The sequence below is a fragment of the Oratosquilla oratoria genome, chromosome 39 (assembly GCF_046742065.1).
Source record: "Oratosquilla oratoria isolate Oo_2021 chromosome 39, ASM4674206v1, whole genome shotgun sequence".
In the NCBI taxonomy this organism is placed as follows: Eukaryota; Metazoa; Arthropoda; class Malacostraca; order Stomatopoda; family Squillidae; genus Oratosquilla; species Oratosquilla oratoria.
In genome coordinates, this window is record NC_134815.1 from 44,528,835 (window position 1) to 44,534,286 (window position 5,452).

A 5,452-nucleotide genomic window follows, 5' to 3' on the forward strand; every position below is an offset into this window, starting at 1 on the left:
TGATTCTTACATTCTCGAGGCATTCTGATTGATATAAGCAAATGATTCTAAACAGATTACCAAAAAGCACAGCAATTCACACAACAGCAGACAGAGACCGAATGTAGCTCGCTGTTATCAGAGTTAGGAGGTATCAATTGTGCAGGTTGCCAGACGTACGATAAGATGTCTGAAATAAATAAAATAAACCAAAATTTAAATAAATAGATAAATAAACAGGAAATAAATAGATTCCTAAATAGACACATAAAACTATGAAATACATAAAGTATAGAATTAATAAAATATAGAAAAAAGTAGCACTTTGGCTATTAAAATGGTTAAATTTGTGTATTTACATATTTGGTTTCATCATAAAAACTATACGTGCCAGAGAAAATCTGATTGCAGTTTTGGAATCAGCGTCAAAAATGCTATCCAGGCAACACCAAATTTACTCTGATGAAAAATCTTTGTTGGCCAGTGTAGTGATTTGCCATCTGATGGTGCAGCCTTGAGGGGCTGACACTTGGACTCCAGAGTCCAATATCTCTGTCAGTTTCGACCACCACCTCGACCAAGACGCACTTTTTTCTATGTAAGGTGACCTGAAAACTGACAACTGCTCTCCTCCTCCTCCTTCTCTTCCTCCTCCTCCTCCTCCTCCTCCTCCTCCTCCTCCTCCTCCTCCTCCTCCTCTTTCTTCTCTTCCTCCTCTCTCCTCCTCCTCCTCCTCCTCGCCCTATCAACTGGTGGCAGAAATTGATCCACACCACCACAGCACAGTCACGAGTCCAAAGGCTCTTCTTCCTAGAGCGATCTTTGGGAGGAGAAAGACCCGAGGAGCGTTCCTGTCCGCGATGAGGTCTGTGGCTTTCCAGTCAATGAACATCGAGACAACACTTATCATAATGTGTGTTGAAAAGAGGTCTTGCACATTCACAAAACGGTTGTTACACGTAATGTTGACCATACTAACATCTTACATTGTTGTCATGGAAATACTTATATCGTTCTGTTTACCTCTATCTAATCAGAGTGGAGAAGTGGGGAACCCTCTTGAGCTACGACATCGTAACCTTATACCGCCGGCGCGACATCGTAACCTAATGCTTGTGCCGCGCCTCTTGCGTTACCCCCACACACTCCACTTTGCATAGATTTCCTTCTTAAACTCCTCCTCTTCCTACCCTTGTCTCGTTCCCCTCCTTCCCTCTTCTATAACAATCCCTTATCCTCTTTCATCCATTCACCCCAGTCACCTCGTTCCCCCCCTTTCGCCCTCTTCTCACCCCTGCGTCCTTGCCATATCTTCACCCTCTCACCCCATTCCTTCCTTGTATTCTTTCGCCTCCCCTCTCGCTCTCTCTCGCCTCCCCTCGCCCCTCCTCACCCTTCCTCGCAAACGCAAACGCAAGTGCAAACGTAAACATAAGCATACACAAACATCCAAGCACAAACACACACAAATACGCATTAACACACACACACAAGGAAGCAAACAAGAGAGTGCGTCGAACCCTCAGGATATCAACGTGATAATAAAAAAGAAAATGCAAGAAACAACTTCGCCAACCGCGTAGTTGAATAATTTAATAAACTTCCTGTTAAGTCAGTTGAATGTAATTCAGTTCAAACGAAATATCCCCACCTCCGTATTTTCTAAAAAAAAAAAAAAAAAAAAAATCTGTCTATAGGACAAATATACATACCATCAAAACCACAAAAATCAAACTTGCAAGTAGTTCTTTGAGTGGGTTTTCGTTACCAGAACTATTTCTGACTCCCGTCTCCCTGCACTGCCCACGTGGAAGCCAAACTAAACCCCGTTGCTGTTTTATTCAGAGCCACTTGGGAATCCAAGGAGGACAGGGCTTTGCCCACGCGACTTCCGAGGGACGATACACACCATGCCCCCCCGGTGTGGACAGGGTGTTGACTCGAAAACTTTTCCCCTCCGCAGGGTTGAAGAATTAGATAAGGTGATTGGGCATCTTCTGAAGCAAAGTTGAAGTTAGAATGCGAAGAATGGATTGTTAGTGTTGTTTTTAATCTTGTTTTTGCTCTTGTTCTTGTTCTTCTTGTTCTTCTTCTTGTTCTTGGTCTTGCTCTTTCTCTTGTTCTTGCTCTCGCTCTTGTTCTTGTTCCTGTCCCTGTTCTTGTTATCGTTCTTTTTCTTGTTCTCGTTCTTTTTGTTGTTGTTGTTTTAGTTGTCAATGTTTCTGTTGTTACTGTTGCTGTTGTTGTTTTTAGTGGTGTTATTGTTGTTGTTAGCCCATGATACAGGAATTGATGATGAGACTGATCGTCCTCTTGTACTCCTGGCAGAGGTCCTCCACCCCATGTATGTTGTGTTTACCCCGTGCTCCGTGTGCTTCCAGATCTGTGAAGTCTGTGAAGAGGTATGGAACTTTATCTTGGGTAACCTAACAGATTAGCCATGAGGAAGAATGGAAACAAATAATAAAAAGCCACACAACCAAGACAGGTTAAGAATTGGATTCTGCCTTCTATAAACCGGGTTTTGTCCGAAACACAACCAAGCCAATGAAACAAGGTGTTTTCACAACATTGTCTGGAAAATGTCTCTTACATGAAAAGACCATCTACTATTAACTAGGACAATGTATAGTTTGTCACCAGAGAGGAAGAGTGTATAAATATGTTCGTGGTGATGATGCAAAATTGATGCAGTATGACAAGTTGGCCCTTCTTACTCTGGAGGTGCAAATCCAACCACTGCGTTGGACGGGAATTGAACCACTGTACCACGTTCAAGCCCAGCAAGCACATCCTAATAACTCTGCCACCTCATGGCCATCTTTGCTGGAAATTGAACCTTAAGTAGCCAATGGTTTTCCAGATTAAGTTTGGGTTGTCGTTCTACGGTTTTTCTTCACCCTCGGTCCTTAGATGATTGTCTTCGAGTTGTTGTTGTTTACGGACAAACAAGAACAGACAAGGACCTGGGACTGCAGCCTTCAAGATTTTCGAAACTGAGTACAGAAACTAACTTTTAGCTCAAATTAAAAACAAAAAGTAATTCCCGGAATACCTTTAAAGTCACTTTTATGTAAGATGAAAATTCGTTTTATTTCATCTAGAAGACTTGCGTTTCTGCCACTCTTTCCGTGGCTTCATATAAAAAAATGCATGTAATAACAAAATTATATCGTTATTCATTGTTGTCACCATAAGAGGGGATTTCCACGCTCTAACTGTTTGTCGAACGCGGTTCGACAGACTTGTGTTTGAAGTGATGTGTGAACGTGTGAACGGGGTATTTGGTTGTCGAACAACGCGTTCGACAACCAAATACCCCGTTAGACCGCGTAAATCCTCTCTTAGAAATACCTTTATCATACATCACATTCAGTACATCATGAGGATTAACTATTTTCCGCTATCTCACGGTAGATCTTGTATATAGAAAGACCCAACGTGGCCAAACAACGCTTATTATTTCACGGCTTCGGCAAGATGAAAGGTTTTCAAAAAAGGAGATAGTTTGACCAAGAGAAGCCCAAACTGGGCAATTGATTGGGAAAACAAGAAGAATTATTAAAGGAAAATTTCCCAGAACACGGACATCAGCCAAGAAAAAGACATCGTGTAAAATAAGAAAATACTGCCTTTCTATTGGTTCCAAGAACCTCTTCACAAGACTGAAATAAGGTAGTTCCTAGCTCAATAAAAATATAGAAATCTAATTTAGCAAAGAGAGTAACAATTTCACCAACTGGTTTAGAAAACTAGCTTACAAAATCAAATGGATCTCCATCGCAAAATTTTGGTGATGTTTAGGTTAATTATATACATAGCTTTCTATATTCCTGCATCAGTTCCTACACCCTTCTTCATTTATTAATTATTCTGTCCTTAATTATCGTCGCTCTCAGTTTGCCTCTCCTTTTCCTTCTCTGTATCTCTAGCCTGTTTGTCCCCGTGTCTGCCTACCACTGACTGCCTGCCTCTCTGCCTACCTGCCTCTGTGCCTGACTGCCTCTGTGTCTGACTGCCTCTCTGCCTACCTGCCTCTGTGCCTGACTGCCTCTCTGCCTACCTGCCTCTGTGCCTGACTGCCTCTCTGGCTCTCTACCTAACTGCCTCTGTGCCTGACTGCCTCTCTGCCTATCTGCCTCATTGTGCCTGACTGCCTCTCTGCCTATCTGCCTCATTGTGCCTGACTGCCTCTCTGCCTATCTGCCTCATTGTGCCTGACTGCCTCTCTGCCTATCTGCCTCTGTGCCTGACTGCCTCTCTGCCTACCTGCCTCTGTGCCTGACTGCCTCTGTGCCTGACTGCCTCTGTGTCTGACTGCCTCTCTGGCTCTCTAACTAACTGCCTCTGTGCCTGACTACCTCTCTACCTACCTACTCCTCTACCAGCCTGTCTGCCTGTCTATCAGCCTGTCTACTTCTCTTCCTGCCTAATGCCTCCCTTCCTATCGGTCTCTGCCTCCCCGACTCTCTATCTCTCTCTTTCTCTTTGTGTTTTTTCTCTTTCTCTTTCTCTTTTTTCTCTCTTTCTCTATCTATATTTCTTTTCTCTTTCTCTCTTTCTCTTTCTTTCTCCTGCACTCTTTCTTTCCCCTTTTCACTTTTTTCTCTTTCTCTTTCTCTTTTTTTTTACCTCTTTTTTCTCTTTATGCTTTTTTTCTCTCTCTCCTCTCTCTCTCTCTCTCTCTCTCTCTCTCTCTCTCTCTCTCTCTCTCTCTCTCTCTCTCTCTCTCTCTCTCTCTCTCTCTCTCTCTCTCTCTCTCTCTCTCTCTCTCTCTCTCTCTCTCTCAACCTTCCTTCTCTCCTTCCCCCCCCTATCTCCACCTCCCTCCTCATTCTCTCTCCCTTCCTTCCTCTCCCTCTGTACCCCTCCCTCCATCTTTTTCCTGAAAACGTTCGTCTCTGTGGGTGCGTCTATGGGTTGTAAAAGTAACGCGGCTGACACTGGATTGATATTTAAAAGTCCTCCCGCTGCACTGCTGTTTCCCGGCACAAGATATCGGAATATTATGGTTGCTTGTGTCTCCGGTGTTCTCCTTCGTTTCTTCACTAAAATCAGTCGCAAGGAACATTTAAAGTGTAGTCTATGAGGTACCTCTGAACTAATTTCAAAACTTTTTATTTATTCAGAATGTTATTTCCTGAACGAAAGGTACATCACGCCGACAAGCTGGCCGGTCTTCTGATGGACGGAAGTTCTCGTGTAAGGCGGCTTTTGACCTTAAAGGTTATTTGAAGACGTAAACACTTTTATAAACCACTTTGATAGTGCATTGAGTATTTAGGAGTAAAATCCCGACCTTAAAAGTGATTTTAACTGCCAAGAGGGTCCGTGGATATGGCTCTTGGCTGTTTCGGCTACTGCTGAATTCTCTGGAGCCTCGACCGACAGGCCGAGCGAGCACAGCAGGAGCTCGCTGTCCTGGGAATGCAAATAAGATTCTGTTTCAGGTCGGAGGGCTGAATTTGGTCTC